Source organism: Monopterus albus, unplaced genomic scaffold (genome assembly GCF_001952655.1).
Source record: "Monopterus albus unplaced genomic scaffold, M_albus_1.0 scaffold40.1, whole genome shotgun sequence".
In the NCBI taxonomy this organism is placed as follows: domain Eukaryota; kingdom Metazoa; phylum Chordata; class Actinopteri; order Synbranchiformes; family Synbranchidae; genus Monopterus; species Monopterus albus.
Genome location: NW_018127920.1, coordinates 2,190,530 through 2,210,708, shown reverse-complemented (window position 1 = coordinate 2,210,708; position 20,179 = coordinate 2,190,530). Strand labels below are relative to the sequence as shown.

The window sequence follows — 20,179 nt, the reverse complement described above, 5'->3', positions numbered from 1 at the left end:
TCAGTCAATGATGAAGTAGCCAGGCAGATGAGGCCTGGGTCAGAGGGGAGATGGCTGTATGGGGATGAATGTTCTTCAGTAGGCAGCAGAGTGGGGATCCGGAAGTGGTGCACAGTGACTGGAGTCTGAGGTGACAGAGAGAGCAGAGAGGAATGAGTACAACTAGCCATAGTGTTTTCTCACTGACCTGGGAGTCGGGCTGAGTAGTTGAGCAGTTCAGCAGACCTCCATGTGTGCGCCCAGGTCCTTTCAATTGCCTTAAATCCATTCTCAGTGGCGATGCTGGAGAACCAAATGCTTACACAGACAGCCTCAAGAGACACTTAAAGAAAATGACAGAAATCACAAATAAAGATATGCACTTAAATGTGTTTGGTTTTTAAATAATGTTTCATAATTCTAAGCTACAAATAATAGCAAGTAAACGTTAAATTTATTTTAAAATTGTGGTTTATAAACAAGCAATTAATTGCTTGCTGTAAATTTTTGTGTAGAGTTTATTCATTTTAAAAGACCATAATGCTTTTTAAAATAATGGGAAAAATATTAAAATACTAATAATGACAAAAATGTTATTGTAATTAAAATGTTATAATAGACTGGGAGCACCTGGGTTTGCCATCTCATGGCTTAAAAGCACCAATACCTGGCATTTTGGTGCACTCTGCCTTATAGCCTGCACCTGCCACTGTTTTGTTTGATTTGTCATATTTTATTTGTTAGATTTTGCATGCATTTTTCAACATCACAACATGATATTACATGCAACAACACTTACACTGCTGATTTGACTGACTAACACAGCTCATGTTTTTGTTTTATTAATCTTGTGGCTAATGAATAGTTTGTTTTGTTGGCAATTTGGTGTTCACCTTTTGTTTTTGTCATGTTTAAGAGCCGGGCTATGACAAGATGGGGTTTTGTTCAGGATTGTTCTTGTTTAGGCATGTGCTGTGTCCTTTGTCTCCTTTGTTTGTTTTGATGATAGATCTTTTTTGTTTCCTGGGGAGATAAGGCAGTTAAAATTTCACCTTTATGTGGCTTGTCCTAGTGGATTTATTTGTATTTCTCTCCTCATTCTGGGCAGCAATTTGCTAAATAGTGTCATTGGACATTTTACATCCATGCATTGGACAGTATTACAGTTGGTGGGGATTTTTTGTTTTATTTTTTGCCTTTTTTGTTGAAATGTACAATAATTATTTTTTTTAAAAGAGCAGCTTGCTGTATTTTTTATTGCTACTAGGCAACTGTCCTCAGCCTAATAAATAAAGCAGTTTAAACATTTACATAGACATTTATTCATTTATTATTAGCAGTATCAACAGTTTTCAGGGGTGGAGTTCCATAAGTGAGGTGGTCTTTTTGTATCTGTAGTGGGAAGTGGTATGTGGGAAATTTGGTTTGGTATATAGTGATACATATTCTGAAAAGTTTGGTAACCTCTGAGTTAAATTATCGGACTCCCATGTTTATCTTTTGAGCAATATTCAGTATATCATTACAAGAAAAACTTGAATGTGGAACTTACAAAAAAAAAGATTTTCAGATGGTGAGTCCTCCCACTTACTTATTTGGGCAGAAAAAGTGAGTCATGTTGCCCCAGTTAGGTTTACACAGGAGTCAATATACAGGCGGAGCAGTCGCTCTGGGTGTCTAATGTTGCTGTGAGTTAACACCGGAGTCAATTTAAAACCCTGTGCATCAGTACTCAGATGCCAAAGGGTACATGGTACATATCTATGAGATGCCGATGGTTTTGACAGTGTCAGTATCTGAGAACCTGGTAATGCAAACAGGTTGAAGAGAATGAATTCCATCTCCTATGAATTACCCATAGTGTTATGGTAAGTGTAACTTTATTTATTTTGCCTCAAATCTGTGGACCAGACAAGACCAATGGCAGTGCATTTTTAGGCACCAGCTTGTACCATAAAATTCTCAAATTATTAAAATGTTATTGAAAAGAAATTGTGTACTTTGAGCTGCTGGAAAACTTTTAAGTTAATAAATGTTTGCAGGAAACAGTGTTTAGAACAGAACTGAACAAGCTAAGCTAATGACAGCATCCATTCTGCCTAGAATGGAAATTCTGGATTCACAAAGCAACTTTAAGCCCAAGGCTTCAACCACCACATTTAAAAATTATATCTGCTTGTATGATAAACTGGCTTTTTTCCTATTTTAAAAAATGAAAAAAAAAAAGATAAAATAATAGCAACATTTAAACTTTACATTTGTCATTGTGTTGATAAATCTAATGTTGGTTGTATGTTGATAACTGATTATTTATGTCACATGATACAGCATTTAAACATGGAAGAATGAGATTAAAACACTTAGTCATCTGAAAATAAAAACTGTTCGATCTTCGCACTGTACTGAATTTGGAAGGGTGCATATGCAACTCTCACTTTGATATAAATATAACATAAAAACCCATTTCATACATTCACTTCCATGTAGGCTAGTGTAAATTAGGTATGCTGTCTGAAAATGAAAAAGTTTTTTCTTTACTTCACTCTCGTTTTAAAGCAGCATTGTAGGCAGCTTTGCACATTTGAAGCTCCACGTAACCACAAGAAGTAACAGTACGAATAATCTTATAGTAATTTTCAAAACTTTGAGATACTTCAAGGTGACATTTTGTAAATTGCTACAGTGCTACAGAAGGAACAGAATAAGAATAGCAATTTATATGTTTCCTTTTAGTTTCTAAGAAACTGCTTTTTCTGGATGGACTGCCCACTCCAGACAATTTGCACTTGCTTTGATATGTTATTGTCGGATGAAGATTCCCCTGAATGCTTGGAATGTATGTACAATTAATGCAACTTTAATTCTCCTCTTGAACAGATTATATAAAAATCCCAACTTTTTCATCCCTGTGAAAATCCACTTGTCAGTAATAGATGTAAATTTATTATCTGGGACATATTCAGCAAGATTAGAAGATAAGGGCGAGCATATTCTGTGCATAGAAAACACAAAGCTCAAAATTAAGAATGAACAACGGTGTTGTCTTGCTACATAATACAGACACACAAAATTCACAAACAGGAGGAACATGGCTATAAATAAAATCAGCTTATAGAGCCAAGGAGCAGTGGCATATGATTGGAGGGAACATGCACATGAGAAAGGTTACACCCAGCCAGTGGCCCATTTGTCTGGTTTGGATACAAACTACTTGATTCCCCAAATGAGTGGTGAGGAATCCCATGACATCAGCACTTAATCACAGCCTGTTCACCATTATAAATCAGTTGAACTACTGACACCTGAACTTTATTCTGTGCACACTGTAAAGGCCACAGGCACAGGCTCACGCTATTAGCAGAAAGCTGATCCATTGTATGTGCAATCAGGTCAGAAAGCAGGGCAGGCACACTCCATGCATCACCTGAACTTTGTGAGTGCAGAAACAATAATGTGACAGAAAAAACAGCAACATGGATGAATGATGTGAGCATAGAGATTTTTTTTTTATCTTTAAAGGTTGAAAATTAGGAGTAAGTTGTTAAAATAAGAAAACACAGCTATGCCAAGTGCAATGGCTCCATATCACTGTTGTTGTCCCTGTTGTATATTGTCTGTCATCCATCTCAAAATATTAGACTTTTAGTATTTTATGTCACTAAAATAAAACAATTACCAATGTGTAAATCAACATATCAGTAGTGTCAGTGTGAAAATAAAACATAATATAAAATTGTGTTAGGTATTAAGCAAAATGCATATTTAACTAGCTTTGTGGGTAATTAAATTGTCTCTGGAAAAAATAAATAATTTGTGCTCTAACTGATGCATTGCAATTAATTTTCATGTAATTTCTAATCACAAATTTTCATCTTCAATTTGCTTTTGTACTCCCACTAATCACTAATTTTTCTCAAATAAATATGAACAGAAGTTATGTTTACAATAAGTGTTAATCACCAAAACTCACTGTGTGAATTCTAACAAATATGCTGAATGTATTTTGTCTCACAAACAGCATCTGCATTACACTAAAAATATCTTAAAACATGATTTGTTGACATGTTCGTGTTTACCTGTTAACAGCCTTAGTCTGCACTGCATTTGTTGGCACATTATTCTGTTTGTGTACTTCCACCAAAAATGTATTACTGATATAGCAGGAAACAGGATTATGGGATGAATAATGCTGCGCTTGTGCGTAAATATGCAACTAAACAATACAGACAAAAAGGAAGCCCACTCATAAACCCACTGCTCCATAGTCAAAACTCTAGAGGGTACCTTTAAATGGTAAGGTTGGTCATTTTCTCTATTAACTGTATTTTCAACAATCCCCATAGAGATACTACAACAACAGTGAACTGCCTCTGCTAATGCCTGTCAGTCTCCAGCTTGGATTACACCTCTATTGTTGTTGAAAAACTATTAAAACGCAGCAGTGTGCTTCACTGATGTGTCATTGGGTGACATGTATTTTCATTATGAAGTGCCAGTCCACTAGCGTGGGAAGGGGGATGCTGTCAGCAGTAGTGTTGGCTGCAGGTGGTACAATCTTGTAGAAAGTCACTTTCGGCTTTTCCCATTGAGGGGCCGCCACAGTGAATCGTCACACTGACGACTCGCATGTTGACATTTGGCACGTGTTTTACGCAGGAAGCCCTTACCTGGGCCGCAGCAGCAAGAGCGCTGTGCCTTAACCACTAGCCTACCAGGTACAGCTATACAGGTGGTACACCTTCTCAGGGAGGCCTTCCACAGTCCACAGTTAACAAGGAACATTGGTACCCACAGCAAGCAACGATTATCTGATTTTTAATGCTACCATTATTAACATTACTGAAAACATAGATGAAAACAACATTGCTTATGCTGAAGCTGAAGTAGTTACAACATCTAATGTTAATGTTAGCTTTAGCAACAGCATCACAACAGAGCCAGTCACTGTGAGAGAGAGCAATAGCAGGGTCTCTGCGAATCAACAGGCTGTTGCCTCTGCCTATTTTGGAACTACTGGGCTCACAGGAGACAGGGATGAAGAGGCTCTCAGGCCTTCAGATGTAAACCACAAAGGTATCTTATCATGGTTCGAGTTATTTACATGCTAATAATAACTTGGTTCTGATAAGCTAAATGTTGTGAATGAGATTGTGTCATAACATTAATGCAAATCTAAATTAAACTTAATAATTTTAGAAAACTTCAAAAACGTAGCATGCAAAAAAGCTAGATAGAATTTTGACTGTTCTTTTACTATATGTATGGAAATATACATTAATTCCATGCAAAATGAGTCCAAAACATTGTGCCCCATGAATAAAAATGTTGCCTAAATGTTCCAAATGACCACAACTTGTGAAGCTGCAAGACTTTTAACTGGGCATGTGCATGCTGGTTAATTTACTGTCCGACTTGATCCCGATTTGGTCTGCCATATTGCCTATATAGGCAACAACAATATTTTCAAGGGATTGAGGCAGCTACAGTTTCTTGAAAAATTAAGCCAAAATATCATGAATACAGCGGCTGCATTTTGGTTTTTTTGCACTCACATTTTGCACAATAGTGTGCATAAGTGGACTGACATCGTACTCCCAATCAAAGCTGTCAAATCAACTGAAATACACCTCTTTTTATATCATCAAATAACTTAGTAAAAATAAACTTACTGTAACAGAAAAATGACCACTTTCATACACATCTGTGTGATTATATCTAGCAAAAACCCACTGAAGTGAAACATTTATCCTATTTGTACCTGTCCCATCTGATATCATGGAGAAGGTGGGATTTATGGCATATACTGCAACAAGCCACCAGGGGGCGAATGAGTCACGGTGGCTTCGCTTCTGGGAGCTGTTAGCCTGTTCATTGTTTTTACGGTTGATGCTCTCCATCAAGTGTAAGAGCTCAGCACATGATGGGAGATGGCTGGTTCTCACCTGATCTAAGAGCTGATTGGTTGAGATGCTGGATAATCAACATCATGTTTTATAGAAATGTATCATTTATTGCATAATTCAAGAGATGTTGATTTTATTAGTCAGTTTTTGCACTATGAAGGTGATCGATTGTGACTTTTATCATTCAGAGAAACTTAATAGTCTGATTATATTACAGACAATTCTCATAGACTGGAAACAGTCTGTGATAGTTCTTCTCTACAATATGAACATTATTGGCTTTATTCCGGAAGTATTAAGTGACACAAAGAGCTTTGGTATGTGAATGTGGGATGTGAAGATTGTCAGTCTAAATATCTGACAGATCAACAAGGAAAAAATCTACTGATTAATATTATGAATTTATTTATGTAAAATATATGTACAACATATACATGCAGTGACTGAAAAGAGTCAAAACATGACCGCAAAGACTCAAAACAACTACAAAGACATGCAAAATTAATGTAAATAAATGCATAATGCCCACAAAGAGATACATAACAACCACACAGTCACAAATCTACTGCAAAGGCACAAAAAATGACTATAAAAAAGGCACAGAATGACTTGCTTGGCTTGCTTCAATAAACACCCAGAGGAGCATTCAGAGATACTTTGGAAAGGGAAAACTATCGTCCAAAACTATGACAAATGGCAGGCAATGAGGGAAGCACTGGCTACATTTGCATGTAGGCTATATGTACCGTATAGTGGTAAATGGACTGTATTTATATAGCGCATTTTTCACAGTGTGTTGCACTGGCCAAAGCGCTTTACAGTAGATCATACACCATTCACCCATTCACACACCCATTCACACACCGATGACGACAAGGTTTTGTATAGTGTACAACTCTTGGTAAAACACAGCATGTAAAAGTGCCCATGGCTGCTCATTTCCAGATATTTTATTTTTAATCTCGAGTACCTCTAGATTAGCTTTGCACTCATCATAACTCCAAATAGTCTGTAATTATTTCAGCATGATAAAAGCCAAGAGTAAGGACTTTACCTTAGCAAGTAGACAAAGTTGAAAAAGTTTGGTTTTAGAACAGAGTTAATCTGTTTTTCAAGTTTTCAGCAACTGTCCAGGATCACTCTCAAGTTTTTTACTGCTGGTTTAAAATAAGAGGCAAGGCTTTCAAGATTAAAGTCAGAGCAACTAGGCATATCTGAGGTGCCAGTCATAATTCACCTGCTATCATTCAGGAACTAAAAAATTGTGACAACAAGTTTTATGTCATTCACACAGTTGAGCAGAGACTGTAGTCCATTAGCCTCATTTGGTCTCAGGGGCAGATAGAGTTGTAAATTATATGCATATCAATGAAATGAATGATTATGTTTTTCAATAACTGACCCCAGAGGGAGTAAGTATAGTGAAACGAGAACAGGGCCAAGGATGGAACCCTGTGGCACCCCACAGGAAAGAGCAGCACGTGATGAGGAGAAATCAGCAATACTGACAGAGAAACTCCAGTTGGCTAGGTAAGACTGGAACCATTTAAAAACAGTGCCTTTAATACATCCATGCTAAACAAGGCTTGAGATAAGGACTGCATGGTCCACAGAATCAGAGGCCACTGTGAGATCCAGCAGTACTAACAAAACAGGATTTCCCATGTCAACAGAAAGCAGAATATAGAAGTGCTGAGTCACTGCTATGCCAAGATCTAAAACTAGACTGATTTTTTTTCAAAAATAGAACTATCTTCCAAGTAACTCTCTTAAAAACAATCTTTTTGAATACTTTAGACAAAAATAGTAAATGAGAAACCGGTCTGAATTTAGCAAGAACTGAGGTGTCAAAGTGAGGTTTCTTAAGCTGTGGGAGCACCACATCTTGTTTAAGCACAGATGGGACAGCTCCTGAACTAAGGCAGCTGTTGATAAAAGTAAGGATGCATGGCCCCACTGTATTAAAAACCTATTTTAACACCTTAGCCGGAACTATATCCAGCAGAGAATGAGTAGGTTTCAGGTGCTGCACCACCTCAGTAAGGAGTGATAGAAAAACTGGCTCAAACTGATCAAATACAGCAGAACAAACAGCTAACAGTTCAGATATCAGAATATTTATGTTTTGCATTGTACATTTGTATCTGACTGAGGCTACTTATCAAAAAAAAGTGAAGAAACTCCTCACAGGTAGCTAATTAAACATTCTTCAGAGCAATGAAGCACAGGTTAATGACAGAGTTTATGATGCTAAATTACACAGTGGAGCAGTGACTACTACTCTCAATAACTTTAGATAAATATTAAGATTTAGAAGCTTTCACAGCAATCTGATAAGCTAACAGTCCTTCAAAATGCCCACTGATACCTGTAGTTTGTCCTTCTTCCATTTGCGTTTGACCTGTTTACAATTTTGCCTGAGAACGTGAGTAGTATCTTTTAGCCAAGGTTCTGGTTTCAGTTTTGCAGGTTTGTGCCTAAAAGGGGCAACAGAGTCTAAAATGGCAGAACATGTTTATTAAGTTTTGGCACTAAAAGATGAAATTGTGTGTTCTTATATACAGAGTAGTTACAGTGGGATTTGCACTGAAAAAAAGAAGAAAAGTAGCCCAGCTAGAAGTTACATGTTTGGTCTTATGCAAATGTGTATTTTAAAGTGTCGCCATCCAGGGACAAAAAAAATATGGGAGGAGAGACTGGAAATGTATACAAATACCCTTAGCACCTGATTTACCATGGCTGCGGCAGAGGGAATTAGGGTTTAATTGTAATGTCAGGAGAAAGCAGGTTTACAAATCTGTCACCATGGCAACTTTTGTTTGTAGTGTTGTTGGCACTAAGAACAGATATTAGGAAGGAGAGGATGTTTATAAATCACATCTCTCTTTTTGGGATTCCACATTTACTAAATGAAATGGAAGAAAGTTTGGTTGGCAGAAGACAACATGATTGCAGTTAGGAAATATCTTTGTTGGTTTCTTCAACCAATATTAAAGTTCTGTAGACTTTGTCATGCTACATCTCAGTCCACGTGTGCAATACAGGCATCAGGTCCTTACAGGAGGGAAGAATTTCTTTTAAATTAACACAGCTGCAGCTGGGCTCATTTACATCATTAGTGTTGCTAAATACGCTGCTAAATTGAAAAACTGTGGTAATGCAGTTTTTTTGCTCACCTGACAGTAATTTGCAACAGGTTTAGTAAATATCCCCCATTGTGTCTGAAGTCACTATAGACTTTTCATCCAGACTTTAATCTTTTTTCTTTTTATCTCAGTCATTTCTTTTCTGGTTTCCCAGCATACCCCAGGAGGCAGACACTGTGTTTTGTCCAGTGGTATTGTTCACGTTCACATGGTTTGGTTATATTCCTTTTTGTTGTGTGTACCTGTTTACTGTCATCCTGTACCAAAACTATTTGATTAGTCTTGTGCAGTTGTTTTTACCTGTAACTGCTGTTGCATTTCATGCCCTGCCCTCTTGTCGTGTCATTGTCTTGTCTTACCGATCATATGGTACTTTATGTGCTTGTACCTCTGCCAAAATAAAAGGATGCTGCCAAAGACAGAGCAACTCTGTCATCATTTCCTATTAACCCAGTGCCACTATGTATAAAAATAAACTAAAAACATGTATAAACTCACATATTGCTCCATGGTTGCTGAAGTATTGCTCATTTTCTTCTCCAAAGCAGGAAAAAAGGAGCCGCTATTAACACTCAGCTGAGTTTAGTGAGGTGAGAATGACTCCTGATGCTCATTGTACTGTCTCACCTATTTCTTCTAGTGAGTGTTAGGAGAAACACATCATGACAAAATAAAAACTGAAATGAGAATTACAATTTTGTCTCAGAGCTGTAGAAGAGCAAGCGCTGAACAGTAGAATTTTCCTCTGGGATTTAGCAGAACTTTGTCATCATAGTAACAATCATCCATACGTACATCCCAAATAGCTAGCTTACTTTGTAGCTATAAAAAAAAATCATTACAGCAGTTAGAATTGCAGATTATGATTATGATTCATTAGGTGTAAGACCTGCCTGGTTAGGCTTAAAAAAATGATGGTTCCGATTAAAATAACCTTCATCCTCATGGTTGCAACTATTAAGGCCTAACTATTACATAACTAGTGAATGTACAATAATAACCTGCTGGCACAAATAACATGTGAACTTGTTGTTTTACAGGGGGGCACTCATATTAAACCAGACTGAAATCTTTCCATACCCTTAACCAAGACCTGTATCTGAACAAGTTTAATAACACTGTAGTCTCTACAAGTGGAAGCCTACCTAATGATACATTGTCATGTAAATATTATCTTAGTAACAGGTTCATTATCAGCATTTTTGCAATTTGCTAAATACTGTATGTAAATCACCTACATCTCCTTATGTTAAAAAAAAAAAATCCAGTTGCCATTACATGGGTCCCTTCAAAATGTATTTGTTGTTTCCAGATAGTTGTGTAAACTAGCAGACAGGTTTGGTGCACAAATTAACTAAAGTATGAGCACACATAAAAAAATAAACATTTGCCCCAACACCTGCTGGGTCTCGGTAGCATTTCATTTTTCTTTTACTGACTTTTTTTTTCTTTTTTTTGTCTTTTGACAGCTCCTTTTTTGAATTGAAATAGCTGAATGGAAGACATCTGAGTTTATGCTGCTGAGTTTCTTAAGGCTTTGATAAGAACTAAGGATGACCACACTTGCTCAGCTCACAATGGAATAGCTTATTGCAGAACCACAGGTTTCGTTTCATTCATTATACTCTGGCGAGGCTCAGTAGTCATTTGTTTGGGACAGGCTTTATTACACAAGACTGTTCAATAGATGACTGACAGTTCTCCTCTTCACTCAGAAATCAACATGAACCCCACCTGATAGGATGAATATGAGCCTGGGTGTCAGAGCCTTCCTTAGCCTGTTCAAAACAGCTATTGTAAAAGCGTTCTTGAAGAAGCAAAATGATGAATCACTATTGTGTGAGGATCATGAAGGAAAAATAACATTGAATTCCATATAAAAGCAGTATTAGTGGCCAAAGTTACAAATAGCAATAATGACTGTGTAAGCATGTGAGAGAGAACGTTGGAGTTAATGTTTGTGCTTGTTTGGCCAAACATGTAGAGTGTGTGTGTGTGTGTGTGTGTCTTTGTCTCATTTACGTGAAGAACATCCCACCACGTCTCTTGATGCATCAATGACATGGCCAGTGTGTGTGTGTGTGTGTGTGTGTGTGTGTGTGTGTGTGTGTGTGCTTGCTCAGCAGCAGTTTGTTGGGCTGAGTTGTAAAGCCTTATCCGCGACTCGTCTTGCCTTTATGTGACCCAAACAATAGGCAGACCTCCCAGCAATGCAGCTGGGCCTGGCCCTCCATACAACAGCACTTGTCGATACACTGTAAAACTTCGCTTTAGTCAAATTTATTCATCAGCTAGTGTATGCATGTGTAACTCAGAAACTATTTTAGATCTAATAAAACACTAGTGTTGTTCCATTCAAAGATGGAAGTGAATATCTCTTAGTTGTCATGTTTCAGGGTTACTCCTGGAAACAACAAACATTTTCAATTTGTACTGTCAAGCAGCCAATATAGCTGTTATGGACAGAATGTTACAAGAAGTGTATTTAAGAGCGCTGAGGGAGGACATGGCACAGCACACTTAAAAACATACATTTGCCTATATACAGCTGGATTTAGTGATCTAATTTTGCTTTTTTTTTATATGAACATTGTGAAAATGTTGACACAAGGACTTAAAACTGATTCTGATTCTGAAATACGTCATCATACAAATGCTTTAATGGATTAATGCCTCTAATGCATGTGTGTTGGAGAGAAACCCTAATATGAGTACTGCTATAAACTGTTTATAGTGAGTTCCACTGCAATTATATGTTGGAACTGTGGTGGTTTACAAATCACAATTATCTTTCGCACTTCTGCAAAACCAAATACAAAATTACCTTTTGTTTCCACTGCATTCACCCTATTCAGACAACATCTCAACGTCTCTTACACATATCACTAAATACAACAATTTAATTAACTTCTCAGAAATCAATATGTTTGAGTTTTGCAGAAATATTTTTACAGTGTAGTCACCCCAGCTCCTGTACTTGGGAAAGGTTCTTGGTGAATCAACTGTCACTCAGGGGCAGCCAAAAGCCCAGTGAAAGGCTCTGTGCTGGCTGAGTGGTGAGCATTTCTGAGGCCCAGGCGGGTGGGGAAGAAAGGCCTTTGTTCAAGGCTTCCCACTCCACTGGCCTGCTTTTGGGTGCTCTGGAAATGGGGCCACAGTAAACAAACAATACATCCCGATGAATGGATAATGATGCACATGTTTACTGAGTGAGATTTCTGCGGCACATTTTCTGTTCACTCAGCAAAAAAGAGGTGCACAAATAAGGAGTTCAGTTGGTCAATCTTATATTTGTGTTACATCAAAAGAAACAACACGAGTCTCTCTTTAGGGAGACTCATGGTTGAAACTTTGGTCATTCTACATACATTATCTAATCTTGCTGCAACAAAATGCCATATGCCTTTGATTCAGTTCACAAACTCAAAGACACAGAACCACCACAGCCAATATGGGTTCAGTTTTAAATCTAAAGCTTTGCTACTTCACAAATATCATACTGTGTCCTCAAAATTGCATTTCCTTTTAAATTTGGCATTTTTGAATGACCTCTAATTTTGCTGACTTTTTGGCCCGACAACACAGGTGGAATCCTTGTGCAGTCAAACCCACTTTATTGTCCAAACATTAGTATGTTTGGGGAATAAAGGTGTTTCTAAGTTTATCAAAAGGGATTAAAACACAGGATGACAACATCTTTTTTGTCCTACACAGGATGGTGGAACTGTGTTGTATTGTTCTGTGCTCCGCACATTAGGAGACTCCAGGTATTGGTGCACCGGAAGAGAAAGTGGGAACAACAGGCTGCACACAAATCCATCTCCTCACTTCTCAAGGGCCTCTACCTTCCATTCCCATGCCAGAGATGCATCGGGCTCTGGGGCCAGCTAATCAAAGTCACTTGACTGAGAAGAGCCCCACTTACAGAGGTAGGGGGCAATATCCTCTCTGGGACCATTAAACACAAGCACAACAGAGGGTACTTGTTCCAAGTCTAAAGGACTCCGTCTGCTCATTAAGTTGTGGCTTCCTTATGATTCTTCTCAAGAAATCACCTGAGATGTTTAAAGAAGGGTGTATCTGGTGCTGCTCCATAATACATAAAAGAAAGTTACATTTGTTGTCCCATTTCAGTTTGACCAGTGCTTCAGATGTTCAACACAATGAGATGCAACCACAGGTAGATCTTTATAAGGCAATAAAGCTATATAGAATTGCAGATTATATATATATCCCCACTCACCCCCCCGGTCTTTGTATTCCTTCCTTCAAGCTCAGGTCCTCTACCAGAGGCCTAGGAGCTTTAGGGTCCTGCACAGTATCTTAGCTGTTCCTAAGACTGCACTCTTCTGGACAGAGATGTTGTTCCTGGGATCTGTTGGAGCCACTCTCCCAGTTTGGGGGTCACAGCCCCCAATGGTCCTATTACCACAGGGACCACTTGTGCCTTCACCTTCCACATCTTTTCTAGCTCTTCTTTCAGCCCTTGGTATTTCTCAAGCTTCTCATATTCCTTCTTCCTGATGTTGCTGTCGCTTGGGATTGCTACATCTATCACTACGGCCTTCTTCTTCTGTTTGTCCACTACTACTATGTCCGGTTGGTTGGCCATTACCAGTTTGTCAGTTTGTATCTTGAAGTCCCACAGGATCTTAGCTTGGTCATTCTCAACCACCTTTGGAGGTGTATCCCATTTTGACTTTGGGACTTCCAGCCTGTACTTGGCACAGATGTTTCTGTACACTATGCCAGCCACATGCATGGTTATGGCATTCCATGTATGCCCTGCCTGCTAGCATCTTGCACCCCGCTGTTATGTGCAGGGCATCTTTGCACAGCCTGCACTTGGGGTCCTGCCTTTCATGGTAGACCCCTGCCTCTATTGATCTTGATACTGATCAAATATCGATAGATCTTTTCGAACAAATAATTATTCATGTTGGGGTAATGAGAATTGTTGTGTACAGGGGTTGAAGAGGGACTCATTTTAAAGTGTGAAAAACTGAAGAGACAACGTACCTGGTGTCCATCTTGTAGCTTCTCCTTGTGTTGCATCGTGGGAGAATTAAACTTTAAAAATGACTGTAGTCTTCATAGGAATGTGATGAGAACTACATTATCAAATGATCGTTTGTGGGAGAACGTGGTGTCCGTAAATGTAGTTCTCATCTTTCAGCATTTTTCACATTCCTATGAAGACTACAGTTAAGATGAGAACTACATTTACAGACACAATGTTCTCTCACAAAAGATCATTTGAAAATGACACTGTATTATGCACCATGATTTACTTTACCACAAGATTATATTCACATATAGCAGACTGGATGGCTCAGTGGTGTTAAACACTGATCCAGCCTGGGTCCTTAGGCAAGGTCCTTAATGCTACCTGCCTACCTCATGGGTAATAAGTTGGAAAAACACCGACCTCTGATGTTGCCCGGGTGTAGAGGAACATCAGCCACCTGATGAGAAGTGGGCTACTGGAACAAGACATTCATGGACAAGAGCTGAGAACAGGGAACTATTGGAATGCTACTATACAAGTAACCTCAGTGAGAGGGGTTACATATGGAGGATGTGGGACCTATGGATACTTCGAAACCCAACATCTAGACTAACATCAAAACAACTAGTAGCTCAGTGTTCTGCACCTGCTATCACAACTAGAGATTGACAAGGTACAACACGCATGCTACGGCAAGGGGGAGCCAGGATGACAGGTCAGGAGGAAGATATCATCACTCCCACACTCGGAGATTGGGTACCAAGCCCCAGTAACAAGCCCAGATGAGCTTAATGCAAGAGCATTAAGACTGAAGATCTCGACCAAGATGGACATCTAGAACCTCTGTGGCCAGTTACCAAGACTAAGTGGAGTGTCTTCTGAAAGTCTAGTAGAGGATGCAAATGCAGCACTACGAACAATCCCTACTATGACCATCACTGAGACCAACAAGCTCATATACACCACAGCAACTGTGATCCTTGAGATGCTTGGCTATAAATTCAACAAAGGCCACAAGGAGCATTATCCTCCATGGAGAAGGAGGCCGAGATCAAGGCAACAAGGAGAGAAGTTAGTCAGCTATTGGAATTGCAAAAAGGCATGATGAAGAAAGGGGTACCTAAGAAGTACAACACACTCTCCATACCTGAGGCCTAGCCCTGGCCACTCGACTGAAGAGGTACACCAGAGAGGTTGAAGCCAGGAGAATAAACTGAATGTTCTCCACTGAGTCATCCAAGGTGTATTCTCATTGGCAGGGTAATAACATGAGAGCAGACCCACCAAGGCTGGAGACTGAACAGTTCTGGAAGAGCATATGGGAGAAGGAGGCATCACACAACAACAATGCCCAGTGGCTGGTGGACCTAAGAGCACCAGTAATCATCACAATGGCAAACATCGAACAGAGGATCTCAAGTATGAAGAGCTGGACAGCACCAGGCCCTGACATGATCCACACCTACTGGTTAAAGAAGCTAACTTCACTCCATGAGCACCTGACCAGACAAATGGTGGGTGGCAACCAGTTACTAATGGATGGAACCCACCCTGAGTGGTTAACTGAAGGCCGGACAGTCCTGATCCTGAAGGACCCTCAGAAGGGAGCAGTACCATCCAACTACCACCCAATAACCTGCCTCTGCACAACATGGAAGCTCCTGTCAGGCATCATAGCAGCTAAGATGGGCAGGCACGTGGCTCATGAGCAGGGCCCAGAAACAAACTGGTAGTAACAGCAGAGGAGTAAAGCACCAGCTACTGGTTGATAAAGTAGTCACTCGAGACTGCAAGTCTAAGCATACCAACCTGTACACTGCCTGGATTGACTACAAGAAAGCCTATGGACTACATTATATTCAGAGGTGTTCCTAATATTCTGACCCTCTTGTGTATGTCAATGGACAAAAATTTAGAGACACCTCTCAATCTAATGTAGTCCAGTACAACACCACCTTTAACTATGACCTCAATAATTAACATATAATTGAGTTTATACATTTATGACAATTTTGACAAAAACTGAAACATTTTGAGCTTCATAAACATAGATGTTAAGGCAGATGTGTTTCATTGAAGTGCATACAGATATACACGTTGTCATAATGTTATGCCTGATCGGTGTATATATCAGTGTATCAGTGTGACAACCTAAATGCATCATCTGAGGATGGAAACAGACTTTAAGCTCAGAAGGAGGGATACTATGCTGGATGACCTACAGTAAAGCACTGGGAGGCAGCAGTGGCTCAAGCTGAAATCATTTTTAAAGAATCAGTTCAGTGCTCAGTAGATGCCTGCTGTGTTGTTGTTTTAGCATTCCTCCCTCTTTGGCTTTAAGGATGACGGGCATTATTTTGCATTCTACAAAGCCTATAAATCCTATACAGGCATGTGTACATATAAAATAGTTCTTTTTTCTTACAGACACTATAAATCTATTGAAGGGGTGCCGATTACACTGACTCAAACATGACAATGCCATCACGGTTGTCTAAGTTTGTGCTTGAGACTACAAATTACACATACAAAACAGAAAGCCTGCGGAGGGTGTGGAGTCTAAAAGATGTGCACATTTATCCCAAGCTTTTCAAATCTGGATCATTACTTTACATAAGTATAAATTAAAGTAATGATCCAAGCTTTTCAAACCTGGATCATTACTTTAATTTATATTTATGTATGTGCAGATTACTCTAAATGTACGTCTGCATGTCTGTAGACTGTCGCCTGAAGACAGGTTTATGTGCACAGATTTTAGTAAGGTGTACATGTGTATAGTATATTGTTAATATTTTTGGAGTGGGAATGGTTTTGGATGGGGCTCATGGTCTGAGGATCGGGAAAGAAAAATGATTTATGATGTTTGTTTATTTATATAATGTATTCAAATGAAATGTTCCTTACAGTAAATATAATAATGTGAAGTATTACTACCAATATGCTTTGCCAGACATATTTTGGAGGAAATGTAATTTCTGCCTCGATTACACTCACAAGCAACATTTTTTTTCCAATCTAAGAAGTGTGATTATACTGCACAGAAGTCAGGGGATGGGCATATGGTGCATGTGACCGGAGGCTGGAATTCATATCCTGCATCCCCCATGTTAATATGTTAAGACTACAATAGCAAATTCTTAAGTTTATTAATATCAGGTTCAGGTTATTTAATTTGTACCTGAAGAGTAGAGTTGTAGACTGCCAACCTCTCCTGCCTCGCCTCTTGCCCAGTGTCAGCTGGGATATGCTCCAGACCCCACGACTCTATTCTGGAATACATGGTATAGATAATGGATGGATGGATAGATGGATGAAAGGGTAAATTTGTTTTGCAGTTCAAAGTGCATGGCATCCATGAACACAATTTTCACACCACAGTCATCACAGAATACAACACATAAAAGAACAAAAAATACAATGAAAATTAAAGTAATAAAATAATAGAATCAGATTGTAAATTGTAAAAAATACTCCAGTACTAATCAAAAGTAGATGCAAAAATAAATAGAAAATGAGAAATAGAAAATTAGACACTAACTCATCATAAAAGATATAGGGAAAAACTCTGAAGTGCATTACTACAACTTGTTTAGAAATGAGATGGCAGAGGGAACAAAATGGTTTTTATAACACCTAGTTTTACACCATGGGACTAAAAACATCTGCCCAAAGGGGAGAAGCTGAATTTGTCATTTAAAATGGTATTGGCCATCAGCTAACTGTCTAGTATATGGGGACGCCACTGGTGCTCTTTTTTACACACAGCTGCACAGTTCTCATCAAAGTTCAGTTTTGAATCAAAAATTGTCTCAAGGTATTTATAAGATGACACACATTACACAGATTGGCCCTTCATGGTTATAACAAGTGCTGTCACCTCACAGCAAGAAGGTTCTGGGTTTGAGGCCCGGCTGACCCAAGGCCTTTCTGTGTGGAGTTTGCATGTTCTCCCTGTGCCTGCATGGGTTCGTTCTGGGTACTCAGGCTTCCTCCCACAGTCCAAAAACATGATGCAGCTTAGGTTGATTGGTGACTCTAAATTGCCCCTAGGAGTGTGTATGGTTGTTTGTCTACATGTCAGCCCTGTGATAGACTGGCAACCTGTCTAGGGTGTACCCTGCCTCTCACCCAATGTCAGCTGAGATAGGCTCCAGCCTCCCTGCAGCCCTATTCAGGAATAAGCGGTATGGATGGATGTATGGTTATGAATATAAACATATTTCAAATATCATGTCTTTTGTTTTGATATGTTTAGGTGAAGTTATGACTCCTCACACCACTTCACAAAATCCATAACGATCGAGCATTAATTTGGTTCAAATCTTATGTAGCAGATAGAATGTAGTTTGTTTGTTCATGTTAATGATGAATCTTCCATAAAGTTAGTCATGGAGTTCCACAGGGTTCTGTGCTAGCTCCAATTGTCTTAACTTTTTACATGCAATATTATCAGGAAACATGGCATAAATTCCCATTGTTACACAAACGGCATTCAGTTATATTTATCTAGGAATCCAGATGAAACAGATCAACTAGTCAAATTTCAAGCATGTCTTAAAGATATAAAGGCCTGGATGACTTGTAATTTCTTATTTCTAAACTTCAAAACAGAGGTTTTTGTATACTATTGTTATAAAGAGTACTGTGAACTCACAAGGCAAGTAAAAAGGGTGCAGCGATACAGATAGCAGTTCGATATCTGGTCTGCATTTTCTGACAGTCACAGAATTATCATATCATTTGTTAAAATATAACCATACCCCACCACCTTACACTTTCTCTCTAACATGATAGGCATGCAGTAACAACTGTAACCTATTTTTCAATTACAGTTAAGAGTACAAATATTTTTTGTCACTACACTGGGTCTCCAACTAATAACAGTTATAATATACTGTAAATTAACTAGGGCTGTCAAAGTTAATGTGATAATAATGAGAACGCAAATTCTTTTTTATGCTACAAATTTTTTTGATGTGTGTTTAACGCACACACATTCTGTGATTATGACCCTTAGCCCGCTCCGTAGTTTGGGAAGTCAGGAAGTGATGGAGCAGCCGAAATGAGCAGAAATAGATAAAGAAAAGGGTCTTTGATTCAGAGAGCCCTCCCCCATCGCAGACCACACTGGATAGTTTGCAACAGAGATGCCTTGAGAACTCTCCAAGCAAAAAACTTTCAGCAGCTATAGCTAAATGGGTGGCTACAGTTTAACACTGTGGAGGATGAGGGTCTGCTTGAAGTAATTCAGATCACATCCAAAGACTGCTCGTATGAATTGCTTTCAAGAGCCACCACTGTAACCAAGATACACAACTTGCATGAAGACGAGAAAGCTAAACTGGAGGAGGCGTTGGGGTAGACAAACATGGTTGCGCTCATCAGAGACTACTGGACTTCTCTCAGTAATCACAGTTATCTTGGGGTCTCTTTAAAGTACAGTGGGTACGGAAAGTATTCAGACCCCCTTAAATTTTTCACTCTTTGTTATATTGCAGCCATATGCTAAAATCATTTAAGTTCAATTTTTTCCTCATTAATGTACACACAGCACCCCATATTGACAGAAAAACACAGAATTTTTGACATTTTTGCAGATTTATTAAAAAAGAAAAACTGAAATATCACATGGTCATAAGTATTCAGACCCTTTGCTGTGACACTCATATATTTAACTTAGGTGCTGTCCATTTCTGCTGATCATCCCTGAGATGGTTCTACACCTTCATTTGAGTCCAGCGGTGTTTGATTATACTGATTGGACGTGATTAGGAAAGCCACACACCTGTCTATATAAGACCCTACAGCTCACACTGCATGTCAGAGCAAATGAGAATCATGAGGTCAAAGGAACTGCCTGAAGAGCTCACAGACAGAATTGTGGCAAGGCACAGATCTGGCCAAGGTTACAAAAAAAAATTTCTGCTGCACTTAAGGTTCCTAAGAGCACAGTGGCCTCCATAATCCTTAAATGGAAGACGTTTGGGACGACCACAGCCCTTCCTAGAGCTGGCCGTCCGGCCAAACTGAGCTATCGGGGGAGAAGAGCCTTGGTGAGAGAGGTACAGAAGAACCCAAAGATGACTGTGACTGAGCTCCAGAGATGCAGTCGGGAGATGGGAAAAAGTTGTAGAAAGTCA

General features: G+C 39.0%; 1 long non-coding RNA gene across 1 annotated transcript in view; it reads right to left on the bottom strand.

Moving 5' to 3' along the window:
* Nucleotides 1-6: 6 nt before the first annotated feature.
* LOC109959692 (uncharacterized) overlaps nucleotides 7-20,179 on the bottom strand; it is a 39,872-nt gene continuing 19,699 nt past the window's right edge. The window contains exons 2-3 of the long non-coding RNA XR_002274872.1: nucleotides 17,218-17,308; nucleotides 7-322 (exon numbers count right to left, since the gene is read on the bottom strand). This is a non-coding gene — a long non-coding RNA (uncharacterized LOC109959692). The remainder of the gene's footprint in view (nucleotides 323-17,217; nucleotides 17,309-20,179) is intronic.